This window comes from Callithrix jacchus, chromosome 19 (genome assembly GCF_049354715.1).
Source record: "Callithrix jacchus isolate 240 chromosome 19, calJac240_pri, whole genome shotgun sequence".
NCBI lineage: Eukaryota > Metazoa > Chordata > Mammalia > Primates > Cebidae > Callithrix > Callithrix jacchus.
Genome location: NC_133520.1, coordinates 825,142 through 841,656, shown reverse-complemented (window position 1 = coordinate 841,656; position 16,515 = coordinate 825,142). Strand labels below are relative to the sequence as shown.

General features: G+C 40.0%; 1 protein-coding gene across 1 annotated transcript in view; it reads left to right on the top strand.

Annotated features, from left to right (window-relative positions):
• LOC144580306 (uncharacterized) overlaps positions 1 to 16,515 on the top strand; it is a 126,334-nt gene that overhangs the window by 5,587 nt on the left and 104,232 nt on the right. Inside the window, exon 3 of the mRNA XM_078356381.1 lies at positions 5,305 to 5,359. The gene's annotated coding sequence lies outside the window, so the exon portion shown is untranslated. The remainder of the gene's footprint in view (positions 1 to 5,304; positions 5,360 to 16,515) is intronic.

The following is a 16,515-nucleotide window of genomic DNA, read 5'->3' as shown; positions in this document are numbered from 1 at the left end:
TGCTGGTGGGAACTGGGGCATGGATGCTGAAAGTAGCACTTAGGTGCTGGCAGGGGCAGACTCCACTCACTAGAACACCCTGTGCTCAACCCATCATGGGAGGGAACATGCAGGTAAGCGTGTGCAGGAGCTGGGGTGAGTGCTTTTGGGTGCTGGGAGGAGCAAAACTCTGTGCAGGCCCTGAGGCCCCAGAAGGAGTGTTACAATCGGTGCTCTTTTAGCTTCCCTGCCCATGGACAGTTTAAGTGTTAACAGCTCAGTGGAAGGTCAGTGTGACAGCCTTTGACACCAGCCTGGAAGAGAAAGGGCTGTTGGAATATGAGAAGGGGTGGATCTGAATGATACTCCTTTCGGCAGTGTTAAGTCTCAGATGCTGGCTAGACTTTGAAGTAGAAATGTGAAGGACATTGAAGATGTGAATCTGAAGTTCAGGGAATAGGGCAGGACTCAAGATTCTATTTGGAGGTTGCACATTTTATATTTAAAGAATTCCATTGTATTTTTCAGAGTGAGAATCTCATTTGATAGAATAAAGAACCTATGGTACTTTGAGTAGAATGATGAGAAAATTTTTAATCAAAAAAGTTTTTCCTGAAAGCATTGTGAATAAAAATAAGAGTGAAATATAGGTGATTTTCAGTCAGCCTCCGTGACCTGTCTGTATCTGACCTGAGTCCCAGCTGATATAGCCAGTTGACAGTAGAAAATTTAGAATTTGATTTGCATGTTTTAAAGCTATTGAGAAGAAGAATTAGACATTTTAATTTCTCCCCCCACCCCATAAGGAACCATGTGGGTATATTTTTGACCCTTACCCTTTTTTTCTTAGCGGAAAACCAGTCAGAAGTGAGAGGCCTCTGAACAAATTGTATACTGTGTAGCCACCAGCTTCTGCTTTCTCGAGGCAGAACGCTGGCCCTCAGTGCCTCTTTGTGCTTCTCCTTGTTCAGACCACTGAGGACTGCCCCTGTCCTGTCTGACTCCTTCTGTTGTGGTGGGCAATATAGAAAGGCTGAGGGGTTGATATTATTTGGCTTCATATTTTAGAAAGATATTTGGTAGTTACATAAAGTACATCTAGTTTGAGCAGTACCACTTATAACTTTAAATTGTTGTACAGAAATTGATCCTTTATTATTTAGAGAATATAATTTAAAGTTAATAATACTGAGAGAATTCATGATTCTATCCTTTGCCTTCCCTGTCCTGTAGTTTTTTATTTATTTTCAGAGCTTTTGTACTGGCTCATCTTCCCTTTCCTAGGGAGTTTATTTTAAAAATTAGATTTGCAGGAGCTTATCCTTTTGAGGATGATGAAAACCACTTGTACTTGAACTCAAGGAAATTTTTTTTTAAGTTCCCTGTGTGCCCTTTTCAGATCACATCCCAGAGAGGAGAGACTTCTGCAATATTGTGTTAACCATTTCCTTTCTTTCTTCAAGTGTTATCCACAAGTGTATATATGTATGTGGTAATAAGCATGAAATTTGCCATCTTAACCATCTTTAAGTGGGTAGTTCAGTAGTGATGAGTGTATTCACAACACTGAGCACTAGATCTCCAGTTTTTCATTTTACAGAACTGAAACTCTATATTAATTAATCGACTCTATTTCCTCCAGGGCCAGCCGCTGGCCTTTTGTTTCTATGAATTTCACTATTCTAGATACTTTATATAAGTGGAAACTTACAGCATCTGTCTTTTTGTGAGTGGCATATCTGAGTTAGCATGTATTCAGGGTTCATTCGTGTTGTCACATGTTATATGACTCATAAAAGCCAGAATTTCTTTTCTTTTGAAAAGCTGAATAATGTTCCATTTATAAAGTTCTTAATCTTCATGTGGCTGAATTTATAACATTCATATTTGCAGTGTTTTTATACCTAGTTGAGGAAATTCTTCTGTATCCTGAGATCATAAAGATAGCCTCCTATATGTTTAAGAAATATTTTTTCTTTGTTTTAAAACAAGATTACATTTACAGGAGGGTTATCAGTACAATTCAGATAACATTTGCTTTTCCCTGAACCATTTGCTAATAAGTTGCTGACTTGATGACCCATTGCTTCCAAATATTTTAGTGGCATTTCCTAAGGCCATTCTTCTGTGTAGTATCAAAATGACCATCAAAATTAGAAAATTAATACATTTCTATCTTCACATCTTCAACGTTATTCAAGCTTTACTGGTTATCCGATCAAATTCTGTTTAACAACACGATCTAGTTTGGAACTACAGATTGCATTTGGTTCTAAACTCTCCTTAGACCACTCCCTTTATTGAATTCAGACATATTCCTTTCTCTTCTATTTTCTGGGAGAGATTGTATAAAACCAGTGTTAATTCTTTCTAAAAAATTTGATAGAATTCTTTAGTAAAGCCATCTGGGCTGTTTTTTGTTGTTGTTGTTGTTGTTGTTTTTGGTGGGAAGGTGGGGGATGAAATTTTTCTCTTGTTGCCCAGGCTGGTGTGCAATGGCATGACCTTGGTTCATTGCAGCCTCCACCTCCTGGGTTCAAGGATTCTTCTGCCTCAGACTCCTGAGTAGCTGGGATTACAGGCACCCACTACCACGCCCAGCTAATATTTTGTATTTTGAGTAGAGAAGGGTTTCACCGTGTTTGCCAGAGTAATCTTGAATTCCTGCCCTCAGGTGATCCACCCACCTGGGCCTCCCAAAGTGCTGGAATTACAGGTGTGAGCCATCGCACCTCACTGGCCTAGAGATGTTTATGGGATTTTAAATTGCAAAGCCAGTTTTCTTAATAGTTATAGAGTTATTTAAATTCATATTGGATGAGTTGTTGTAGTTTGTGTTTTTTCTGGAATTGGTGCATTTCATCTGTAAAGTTTGTGTGTCTACACACCTCACTTTACTCATGCTCTGCATGAGTCTCTGACCATGCAAATAGCTATGCTGAGGCTCTATTGTGCTGACACCTCATTCTGTTTCAGTTTTTTTCATGACTTATTCAAAATAATGTGATACAGTGCAAATCAGCTTTGCTATGGTCCCTGACCTCAGGTTGCTTAGATTCTCTGTAGGGGTTGCAGAGAAGGAGTTAGAAAATCAGTAATCAGTGTGGTCAGTGTTGTGATGAGGAGGCAACAGGTCCTCATGAGAACACAAAGAAGAGGTATCTCTTTTATTCTCTGCATCTCTGGTATCCAGTACAGTACCTTGCACATAGTAGGTTCTCATTAAGTCTTTGTTGAATGAATGAATGAACTAAGAACTGGGTAATCACAATGTCACTTTTGGAGAGAACTTGTGTCTGAGCCAAGTTAGTGATATCTATGGGAAGTAGATAAGTGGAGGGAATTCTGTCATGTGGATGCAATAATATGCAGTGTTGTAGAAGGACAGAAAGCTTAGCAATCTAAATAGTTGTCTAAAGCTGTCTATTTGCAAGTGGGGAGTGGTTTCCAAAAGTGATTGCAGACTGAAGGCTAATAAGAAATAACTCTGACCAAAGTATGTATTGGGCAAGGTTAGCTAAGAACCAGAATTGATTTTTATGAATTAACATTTTTGGTTCTGGCTGTTGTCTTTACCATTACTAGGTTTAGTTTCTAACATGTCTTAAAAATAATGCTCTACAGATAAATAAGAAGTATTTTTTGTAAAGCATGATACAGTTTTCTCTGGCTCTTACCTACTAGTCTTATTCATACTATCTTTGCTTTAAAACAATACTTTTTTATGCTCTAAATATATCTGTGATAAATCATGAGTTTACCACTAATAATGGTGGGTCATATCGTTGTGTTCTCATATGCCAGGTACTGTATTGAGACACTGCCATGAGTTATTTCATTTAATGTGGACAGTGGCCTGTCTGTAAGAAAACCAAACCTAGGGTGTTCCCAAGGTCACTTATGTAAGCCTCAGACTCGCATTTGAATCTAAGTCTGTGTGACTTCATTTAACCACTGAGCTATGTGTGCTGTTTCTAATGTTCATATATCTTTGTGTTAAACAAAAAGTGCCCAGGATTTAGTTTTACTTGTGTATATATCCTTGGAAAGTTATCAGTTAAGTAGGGAAAGAGTTTGTAGTGAAGTAACATATTAAGACTCTCCTAAAAGCAAATTACAGAGACCCACTTAAAACTAGCCAGCATGGCTGGATGCAGATGCTTCAACAATAATTACTGTGCTCTTTCTCTCTGTGTCTCCTCCTATCTTACCTTCTTCTTTCCCCCTCTTTCTTTATCCCACTGCCCCACTCCCTCTCTCATTCTGCTTTTCTTAGAGTGTTAGCCTATTCTCTCTTGTCACAGAAGGAACCCCAGTTGAAACCAGCTCCACCTGTGATTCTAGGAAGAGAAAGCATCTTCTCTGGGAGCTCTGGCAGAAATGCCCTGGGGAATACTCTTGGTCATGGGGACTGGGGGCTGTGAGAGGACTTTGTGAGCCATATGGAATGTAGCTGTTGGGGTGACAACATGTCCATACTTTATCTTGATAAGACATGTCATTTGATGGTTGAAAGCTATAATTATTTAAAGATAATACACAATATATTTTAATAGCATTATCAAGATATAGTTCACATACCATAGGACTCACCCATTTAAAGTGAGTGTACAATTCAATGGTTTTAATATAGTCACAGTTGTACAGCTATCACCACTGTCTAATCTGTAACATTTCCATCAAAAAGAGAAATCTTGCACCCATTCAGTCACTCCCTATTTTTCCCAAATTTCTCGGCCTTAAGCAACCACTCATCTACTTTCTGTCTCTATAGATTTGCCTATTCTAGACATTTTATGTAGGTGCAATCAGATGACTTGTGGTCTTGTGTCTGACTTCTTTCATTAGCATGTTTTCAAGGTTTATCTATCTTTGTATATCATCATGCATTTTTTATTAATTTCCATATATTATTCCATTATATGGATATAGCACATTTTATTTGTCTGTCTGTTGTTGATGGACATTTGGGTTGTTTTCATGTTTTTTGCAAGTATGAATAATGCTGCCATGAACATTTGTGTAGAAGCTTTTGTGTAGATCTGTTTTTACTTCTTCTGCGTGTATACCTAAGAGTGGAATTACTGGTTCATATGATAACTATACCTAACATTTTGAGGAACTGTCTTCCAAAGTGACTGCATGATTTTACATTTTCACCAGCAATGTGTGAGGGTTCCAGTTTCTTTACATTCTTGTCAACCATTGCTATTTTTTTGATTATAGGCATCTTGGTGGTTGTGAAGTGGTATAATGCATATTTTATAAAAGTCCGTTTTGTTTGTTAAATAATGGCCTGTTTACTTGTCATCTTATCTTTTATAGGAGCTTTCCCAGTGGGTTCTGAACCTGCTCCTCCTCAGTCCAGCCAGCCAGCCAGGTAGGCAGACCATGGTGATCAAAGGATTAGAAGTATATGTTTACTTTTCTTTTTTAAAATAGATTTTATTATTTACAAATCTATACAGGGATTATTCATATTTTCATATTAAGAAACAGGTTATAAATGCCAGTGGTTACTTGGTTGAAGATGGAACAAGGATTCATATTTAGGGTGTATTAGGTGGCAGAGAGCTGCTTGCTTCTGATCTGCAGTGTCAGCCTACTTTGACATGATAGGTGGCATTCAGATGACACACATTCCCACTCTTGTTCACTGTGTTATATGTAGTTCCCAGCAAACTAGTTGTATCTCTGCTGCTTTTTTCTTAGAAATGTGAGGGCAAGGGTAATGTTTTAGGAATAACCTTGATTATTCATGAATGATTATTCTTGAACTTGACTATTGGAATTTTCATTAGTATAAATTACTTGCAGCACAAAAAACTGAGCTGCTTTTCTAGGATTCACAATGGTTGCTTCTGATGACTTTCTTATGGCAACGTTCATTAGCAGCCCTGTAGCGCTATTTAACATTCACCTTGGCATCCGTATAAAACTTGATACTCTGGCAGTCTATATTCAGAGATGCACAGACAGACGGTCTTCTATCGGTGGCTTTCTCCCTAGCCCTAGAGCAGTCTGTGTATCCAGACTCCATATTGAGTCTTGCCTCCTCAGCACAAGGTAAGAGAATCTATGTTGATCACACTTTATGCAAAAATCTGTGTTGATCACTTGCCACCCATTTGCCACATATCACTGTATAACTTGAAAGTCAAGAACTTGTGATTTAGAATTTCTGTTCGGATCATGCTTAATATTTTTATGGCATCAAGCAATAGCAAGAAGAGATTACACATATTAGCAGTATGCTCTAAATGTGCAAGTAATATGGTGATCTCCATAAGGGAAAACAGGAGCTTGCAGGTATTTAACAACATATATTATTTTATGCTGATAATATGCCAGGAATAGGTGCTGAGGAATAGAATGAACAAACTGGATAAACATCTCTGTCCTCATAAAATGTACATCCCAGTGATTAATGATTTACTATGAGACCATTTATAATGTGTAACAACCAGTTAAAAAAATCTACTGTGGATTTTTTGGTAGCAGTGTCTGAAAGCTTTGAAATTCTAAAAAAGAAAATAAAGGAATTAAAAATGTTTAAATTGGTGCATTTAGATAGTATATATTGTAAGTGTCTGTTTGCTAAGTATCCCAAAGGTAAGATATTAGAGATCGCAATTTAATCATTAAAAGTAAATACTTTTTCAACTGTCTTGCATGCTCTGCTCATGTACCCCAAAACCTATAATCCAATAAAAAATTAAAAAAAAAAAAAAAAAGTAAATACTTTTTATATTGATCTTATCCTAATCAAAAAGTGTACTATTATAGTGACAGGCCATGCAGTCTCAAAATCAACAACATTCATGTAAATTGATACGTTGATATTATATCAAATAGAAATCTCATGATAATGAGGCAGGCCAGTCGTTGAATTTTTCAGGTTTTTAGAAGCATAATTTGAAGACTTGTAATATTAATAGGACAGTTGAAATTGAAATTTATTTTTAAACATCAGGCAGGTAATGATGTAAAAAGGTTTAAGGAAGGAGATTTGGAATCTTGTAAAATTAATAGGACAGTTGAAAGTGACCTTTATTTTTAAACGTCAGACTGGTAATATGCTGATGTTGTCAAAAGGCTCACACTCAGGTTTGAGTGTGGAAACCCAATCGTCATACTTGGGAATTAAAAAAGAACTAAAATAGGTGTAAAAAAAATGCACATGGGCACTTTTTAACCAGTAGTACCAGGCACCCAGAAATAAATGCTTTCAAGTGAAATAAGAAAAGATCACAGTTCTTATTTGGGCTAGTGCTTCTGATAGGCATAGCAGGAATGAATGAATGAATAAATGAATGAATGAATTTTATTAGCATATATAATATATAAGTAAAGAACTTTACAAAATAATTTTAGATAGTGATAAGTACTGTAACATCAGTAAAATGGGATCTATGATAAGTGAATTAAATATTCACTTGAACACCTAATACATTTCTAAACTTATTGTGGCCAAAGGGCTCCTGATTCCCCTCACCAGCTGCTTCTCACCAGGGGATACTTCTGTAGATTGTGAGGTCTGGGAAGCTTTTCAAGATGTTATTTGAGTTGAGATATGAATGGTGAAGTATCTGTGTGCATTCCAGGTATGGAGGTGGAAAAGCATTGGCTTTGGGGTGGGAATGAGTTTACTGTGTTTGAGACAGTCAGTATGAAATGTTGGAATGTATCCAGAGAAGAAATAGTGGTAGATGAGGCTAGAGAGGTGGAAAGGGCCTTGATACTTTAGGGAAGAATAAGGAGTTAGGATGTCACTTTAATGATGGCAGCAATGTAGAGTATTCTAGGTCTGAGGATTGATGGCCTCATAACTGTGGCTCCTGTGTAGTGACTGACTGGTAGAGGCAGGAGAGAAAATGGGGACCTTTCATAGCTGTTGTCTGCATAAGAAGCCATAGTAGCTGGGTAGATGGAGCCTGGGCCAGCTTTGGCAATCTACTTTGCAGACAGAGCTAAGAACTTAAGTGTGGATTCTATGTGGAAGGCAGGAGATGACTAGTCATGAGCTGATTTCTAGGTTTTAGTTGAGAACTGAATATGTGATTGTTCAATTACAGAGATGAAAGAAATTGGAGGAGAAGTTGGTGGTGAGGGGAATCAGAAGATACCTTTTGGCCACAATTGGTTTTAGGTACTTATTAGATAGTCAAGTGAGGTGGTTTAGTGGGCAGTGGCATAAATGTCTGTAGTTCAGTGGGGAGGTCAAGATGAAAATGACAATGGTAGGTGTCAGCAACACAGAACTGACTTCAAAGCTATGAGACTGGATGAACTCCCTACAAGGGGAGGGGCTAAGTTTACTTTCTTAAATTGAGAAAGTTGGACAGGATGGTGTGTAAGGTCCTGTCTTTTCCAAAAAGTTAAATGTTTATTGAATTTCAGAGAGTCTCTGTAAGAAACTTGAAGTGATGAAAGGTTTTTTGTAAAATGCTTTAGCTTCTTTAGGATTACAGGCGTGAGCCGCTGAGCCCAATCTAATTTTTGTTTTCGTTTTTTTTTAAAGATGGGGTTTTCACTATATTGGTCAAGCTGGTCTCAAACCCACAACCTTGGGTGACCTGCCCACCTTTGTCTTCAAAGTGTTTGGATTACAGGCGTGAGCCACCGTGCCCAGCCTAGCTTCTTTTAAATAATAAAAAGGATGAATGGAAAGAAATACAGACATTTAAGTATTTGAAATCTGTATTTATTCTGAAATTGCTTGTCCACAAAGCATGATATGTAACTGCGATCAGGTATCCTTCTGAAAGTGAAAATAATCTCCTTCATTTTGTAAGGTTTCAGTTAAACCCGATTAGTGGTCAATGTGAACTTATTTTTATCAAAACATTTTAAACAGCTTTATTGAGGAGTCAAGTGACACCCAAGCTGCACATATTAGAAGTGTAAAGTTAGATGTTTTCACATAGGTATTCAGCCATAGAGCTTTCACCACTAGAGATAATAGACGTACTTGTTATCCCAACAGTTTCCTTGTTCCCTTCAGTACTGTCTTCCTCCTGCCTCTGATACACAGGGAACGATTGATAAGCTTTTGTAACTGTAGATTAGTTTCCATTTTCTAACTTATATATTGTATAAATAGAATCATACAGTAGGTATTCTTTTTTTCTGGCTTTTTTAATTCAACGTGATTATTTTGAGATTCATACATCGTGTTTTTTGTGTCAGTAGTCCTTTTCCTTCTATTTGCTAAGTAATATCTTATTGTATGGATATACCAGATGCATTTTTGCAGTCATAATGAAGTTAGACTACCTTCTTTTTCCCTTCAGCGGGTCTCCGGATTTGCTGGTATTATTTGTAACCCTGAAAATTTGAGACAAGTCTCAGTTAATTTAGAAAGTTTATTTGGCCAAGTTTGAGGATGCACCCTCCTGAGACAGCCTCAGGAAGTCCTGATGACATGTGCCCAGGGTGGTCGGGACACAGCTTAGTTTTATACATTTTAGGGAGAAGTGAGACATCAGCCAACATATGTAAGAAGTACAATGGTTGTGTCCGGAAAGGCAGGACAACTTGAAGCAAAGACAGGAAGGAGACTTGAAGCTGGAAGGAGCTTCTGGGTCACAGAGAGGTGGGACACAGGAGTGCTTGCATTCTTTGAGTTTCTGATTAGCCTTTCCAAAGGAGGCAATAGGCTATGCATCTATCTCAGTGACAGGCAGGTTGTCCCTAAGCAGTTCCCAGCTTGGCTTTTCCCTTTAGCTTAGTGATTTAGGGGCCCCAAGATTTATTTTCCTTTCACACACCAAAGACACTAAAAATGTGAGTACATATACACACAGAGACACACTCCAAACTCTCTTCATAGAAGGGCTTCCTTGCTCTTGTATTCATCCCCTTCATCCTGTTCAGGGATGAGCTTCCTGGCTTTCATTTACCAGAGCAAGCTTGACAGTGCTGTGCATAGGAAGCAGGCCCACCCTTTCTGTGTGTTTGTGTTCTGTGTAATTTTTGGGGGATGTGTGTATGTTGAGCTTTTTTTTTTTTATATCTAGATTGTGTTTATGTCGGGAGGTTGCCTGAAATAAAACTGAAGCTTCATAGTTTAGCCTTTGATTTCACAAGGGAGTCTAATAAACCTTTTCTCAGTTCATAGGAATTTTGTATAGTTGGTTAAGTCAGAGATCAAGATGAGACAAACACTCATTCACGTGGTAAGTAGATGCTTACCTTTAATCTCTGTGGTGTCTTGATTAAATCACTTGCTTTCTGCTTCTGTTTCTGTGCATTTGGAAAAGTTCACTGCTTTCTGGTTCCTGTGGATAATCCGAGAACACACTTGGGGATTCATGAGTTAGTCACCCTCTGGCTGTTTTTAACATCATGAGCTTACATGGAGTTTAAGGATGTCTGGGCTCTCTGTACTGTTAACTGGGGTTGTCTGAGGATGAAAAGAAGCAGATATGGTAGAATGATGAGACAGGTTAGCATGTAAGTGTAGTAAAGAATTCCATTTTGGATGTTTTTAGTTAGAGTTTTCTGCATGATGTTCTGTTTTCTAAGTAATTTGTAGATTTTTGCACTACTTTATAAAAAGCTCTTTTCCCAATTGGTAGCTTTGAATTCTTCTTAAGTATTTATGGGAAGTTATATTATTGAATTAGATGTTCTGCATCACCTTACCAAAGATGACCCTACCAGTAGTGAAGCCAATGAGAAGAAAGATCTGCTGCTCTGGGTGTCTAAAAGATCACTTCATCTTGGTATTTACGGGACTGCCTCATTCTCTGTAATGGCTGTAGAGCATTCACTCCATCGACTGAATGTAACATGCTTTAGTTGTCCCCGCCACTTTTCTGGTTATATCTATGCTGAAGTACACAATACTTACATGTAAATACATCATCTCCCACATTTCCAAATTGTTCTCCATTAACATTTTATCGGTATATACTTACACCAACAAGGTTTTAGTGTGTCTGTTTCTTTATAGACTCAACAGTACAGAGTGCTACTAGAGTTTATCTGATTGGTGAAAATGTTATTTTCTTCTAATTTTTAACTTATATATCTCTTTTAATGGAGTTTGGGCATCTTTTCATGTGAATGAGTCCTTTGTAATTCTTTTTCTGAGAGCTCACTGTTTATATATTGCTACCTGTTTTTCTATTATATGGTTACTGTTTTATTATTGATATGTAGGAGCTTTAGATATATGAAGGGAATTAGCTTCTGGCAATATGACTTACATTGTTGCTTTTAAGTTTGTTGTTTGTCCTTTGACTTTGCTTACCGTGTTTTGCCATGAGGGAATTTTTTATACTGATGTAATGAAATTACATCTCATTTAAAAAATTTCTTTCAAATTTTGTGTTACACTCAAAACATTGCAGATATTACGTTTATCATATTCTGAATACCCGCCTCAGCCTCTCAAAGTGCTAGAATTACAGATCCAGCAGTGGCTGGAGCCACTGCACCCAGCTACTCAAGGCAAATATTGAGCCAATATACTTGGCCATCCAAGGTTCCACCCTGTGTAAGGGAGCTCTGAGCACTGGCGTCGGAGGGAGAACAGCTTCTCGGCTGAACTCTGGGATAGACACATTTCCTGATAGGCAGAACATTCCAAGGCTTCTCACTCACATCTTCTACATCTCCAAGTCTTGGGATGCCTCAAACCCATACTCTACATGGGCCAGCCATCATTGAACAGGTAGTGTGAGACAGACAGGCCAGGGTGGGCATGCAAGAGAAAGGAGACCCAGACTTTGCCTCAAGGAGATCACATTCAAGCAAGGACAGAATTACTCCAGAGTGTGGCAGATTAAGGGACCAAAGCCTCTGATTTTCTTCCTTCCTTCCTTTCTTTCTTTCTCTCTCTTTTTCTTCTCTCTTTCTCATTCTCTCTCTTCCTCTCTTCTTTCTTTCTTTCTTACTCTCTCTTGTTTTTTTCAATATAGAGTTTCACTCTTGTTGTCCAGACTGGTGTGCAGTGGCCTCAGGTGATCCACCCACTAGGCCTCCCAAATGCTGGGATTATATGTGTGAGCCACTGGATCTTGCCACCTCCACTTTTCACAGAAGGAGGCACAGAGAAGTTTGGCACCCAGCAGAAATGAGTTCAACTATCAGTTTACCTAGTTTTTGGCTCAAGCTTTTCTGGTTCTCAGTGACTTCCTATGAAAGGGAATGAGAGGGGTCTGTGGTGACAATATCATGGCAGGCAAGGTGACACTCACCTGTAATCTCAGGAACTCAGGAGGTTGAGGTGGGAGGATCGCTTGAGGGCCTACCTAGAAAGCATAGGGATACCCCAACTCAAAAAAAAAAAAGCCAGGCATGATGGCTCATGCCTGTAATCCTAGCACTTTGGGAGCCCAAGGCAGGTGGATCAGTGGAGGTCAGGAGTTCGAGACCATCCTGGCCAACATGGTGAAACCCCATCCCTACTAAAAATACAAAAATTAGCCAGGTGTGGTGGTGCATGCCTGTAGTCCCAGATACTTGGGAGGTTGAGGCAGAAGAATCACTTAAACCCAGGAGGTGGAGGTTGCAGTGAGCCGAGATCACACCATGGCACTCCAGCCTAGGAGGCTCCACAGAGTGAGACTCCATCTCCAAGGAAAAGAGAGAGGAAGAGACATAAACAAACATTGGTGATGAATGAGGTAGCGGTGCCACTGCCTGGCTAATATATATATATGTATGTATGTATGTATGTATGTATATATGTATGTATGTACATATCTATATATATGCATATATTTATTTGTATTTTTAGTAGAAACTAGGTTTTTTCATGTTGGCTAGGCTGGTCTCAAACTCCTGACTTCAGGTGATCCACCCACTTAGGCCTCCCAAAGTACTGAGATTACAGGTATGAGTCACCGAACATGGCCCTCCTCCTTTCATTTTTTTTATTTTTTGAGAGGGAGTTTTACTCCCAGGCTGGAGTGCAGTGGCAAAATCTCAGCTCACTTCAAACTCCCCCTCCCAGGTTAACGCATTTCTCCAGCTCAGCCTTTTGAGTAGCTGGAATTGAAGGAGTGTGCCACCACACCAGGCTAGGTTTGTATTTTTGATAGAAATGGGGTTTTGCCATGTTGACCAGGCTGATCTCAGACCCCTGACCTCAGGTTATCCACTGGCGTTGGCCTCCAAAAGTGCTGGAATTACACACAGGAGCCCACCCCACCCCCATCCAAGTAAATTTCTTGATTGCACAGAATGTATGGTGATATTGGTGGACTTACAGACATCCTCTCCAGCATTGAGTGTTGTGTCTTGGCTGTGCTGTGCTTTTGGTTTGTTTGTTTTTTTGAGACAGAATCTCACTCTGTTGCCAGGCTGGAGTGCAGTGGCATGATCTTGTCTCTGCAACCTTCACATCCCAGGTTCAAGAGATTCTCCTGCCTCAACCTCCTGAGTAGCTGGGACTACAGGCACATGCCACCATTCCCAGCTAATTTTTTAAAAAAGTATTTTTAGTAGAGATGGGGTTTCACCATGTTGGCCAGGATAGTGTCAATGTTTTGACCTCGTGATCAAACTGCATTGGCCTCCCAAAGTGCTGGGATTACAGGCATGAGCCACTGTGCCTGGCATGTGCTCTGCTTCTAAACTCTTTTCTTTCTAATGTGGGGCAGATTGGAAAGTGTGCCTTGTTTTCATGGTCCTCATGCAGCTTGTTTGGAACTGTTTAATGTTCACAGTTGGGGATATTTGAGGCAGTATTGCTGAGCTGTCCTGTCAACCTGTATTTGAGCCCTTTATCTGCCACTAACCTTGCCATGTGATTATGAGTAAGGTACCTACCATCTCTTCTTCAATTTCTTTATCTGTAAAATGCAGATTATGCCCAGCTCATAGCACTAGTGTGAGGAATAAATGAAGATATGTGTAGCTCACTTTTACATGGTATGTGACACTTAGTAGGCACCAAATCATAATTGCTGGGAGTATCAGTATATTCTTGCTTGTCTACACACACACACACACACACACACACACAGAGAGAGAGAGAGAGAGAGAGAGATTGCAGAGGTTATACAAAGAGTTCCCATGTACCTGTACCCAACTTCCCCTATTATTAACATCTTACATTAGTATGGTGAATTTGTTAAAATTAATAAACAAATATTGAGATGCTTTTAATAACCCATCTCTACTTAATTCAGACTTCTTGGGGTTATTCCTAATGTCCTTTCCTGTTCCAGTGTCTCATCCAGGACACCACATTCCATCTCATCATCATTTCTCTTTAGGCACACTCCCTGGCTAGGTCACTCGATCAGTTTCTTTTGATTACATTTAAATTAAATTTTGGTGCAGACAATGAGATCTCTGTTACAGAATTCTTAGGCTAAAATTTAGTCATAATGGCTGGGTGCAGTGACTCATGTCTGTAATCCCAACACTTTGGGAGGTCGAGTCAGACAGATCACTGGAGGCCAGGAGTTTGAGACCAGCTTGGGCAACATAGTGAGACCCTATCTCTACTAAAAATAGAAAAATGTTTGCCAGGCATGGTGGCACACATCTGTAATCTCAGCTACTCTGGAGGCTGAGGCACGAGAATTTCTTAAACTCAGGAGGCGGAGGTTTTAGTGAGCTGAGATTGTGCGACTGTACCCCAGCCTGGAAGATGAAGCCAGATTCTGTCTCAAAAAAATAATAATAATAATAAAAGGCAAACCTTATTCACAAAATTATTATAGGGCACCTGGTAGTAGTCCCTGAGCTGGATGTGTAGTAGACACCCGAGATCTTTTTTTTTTTTTGAGACAGAGTTTCACTCTTGTTGCCCAGGCTGGAGTGCAGTGGCACAATCTCGGCTCACCGCAACCTCTGCCTCCTGGGTTCAGGCAATTCTCCTGCCTCAGCTTCCTGAGTAGCTGTGATTACAGGCACGTGCCACCATGCTCAGCTAATTTTTTTGTATTTTTAGTAGAGACGGGGTTTCACCATGTTGACCAGGATGGTCTTGATTTCTTGACCTCGTGATCCACCTGCCTCGGCCTCCCAAAGTGCTGGGATTACAGGCTTGAGCCATCGCGCCCAGCCAACTCCCAAAATCTTAAAGTCTGTGGCAAAACCTGCTTGTATGCCAGAAAGCAGACCCAAGCTGCCGAAAACCCCCTGTACCCTATCCTGTTCCATTTGTCCTCCCCCAACTTCTGGTAAATAATGTCCATTGAAAAATGCTGGTTGGGCCTACATGGTGCCCTGAGTGATAACACATCTCAGGAATGTGTGGCATCATGGGGTAGAAAAAAGAGGCCACTGTGTTTTTTCTGACAGTCACCTCAAAACTGCTGGTGGCTTGGTGATAGAAGGGTGTCACCCCAGCACGTTAGCTGAGCTGTGTGGTTTCTCTGAATGTTAATAACTTTCACTGCTTTGGCTTGTGTTTCCTCCTTGATATCACCAACTGAAAACAGAAGTCAGAATTTTTAGTTTCTGGTGCCAAATCCAAGCTGGTTTATCAGCAAACACCCCTGCCAGACAACGGAGTCTGTGTTCTGGGCCAGAGCTGCTTTCCCTTTGACACTGGCTCTTTTCTAAGAACTGAAAATAAGCTGCAGAGGCTGTGACTTCACTTTTCTTGGGACTCCTTTACATTTACCCTTAAAAATGCAGAAAACCCTCATTTAGCAGCTTTTGGATTACTGAGTTCTCTAATTCTTTCTGTTGCATATTCTTGTAATGCTCAAGTTTGACTGACAAATGCTTCTGCATCAGGTGAAGCGAGAGGGGGAAGGAATGACCGTGTGAAGGAACTGAATGCTTTGTCACTTGGCCTGTTTGTGGTTTAATCATTGATGAAAAAAAGCACCTAGAAGAGACACTGTGTGTAGAATGGCTTCTAATTCCAAGGGTCACAACCCTGTGATCTGTTGGCTAGCAGTTGGCTAGGGCTGGGGCAGATGAACATCAGGCTATAGCCCAAACTTACAGAGCAGCTGCAAGGACAAGGAGAAAATGCATTTTCAGCCATAATGATCTCCATTTAGTAGATACTTTGGAGCTTGTGCAAAAGGACGTCTTCAAGGGGCCTCTGCCTCCTTGTGAAAAGAAAGATAGTGATGTCAGCCAAACCTGGGGTCCGGTCTTGGTCCTGTTGGTTCCTTTTTGAATTTGGCCTTGAAAGTCTGTCTGTGAAGTGGAGACCTCTCTTCCTCTGAAGGGTGGTACCTGGTAGGTTCTTGGGAACTGAATTAATGTTCCCCTCCTAAGAGTGGGTCTCTGTAGACAGGCACATATGCTGTTCTGAAATCATCTGTTGCTATCTCTGTCTCTGTTGGAGGTGCTTACAGTGATTGTGTCTTACTTAACTCAGAATCCCTGCACAGCATGGGGTCTTACATAATATACATGGACAGTCAGTCAGTGTTAGGACTGGCTGGGTTTTAGGCTGGAAGACTGGAAATATACAAGCAAAGGCAGTGTCTTGAATTTACACGTGGCCTGCAGCAGTATTCAAATGAAAGGAGCTCCCTGCTTAGAAGGGCCTTTTGAATTGGGCCTCCTGTATAGTTTATAGTGAACCTGAGGGTGATGGCTACACCG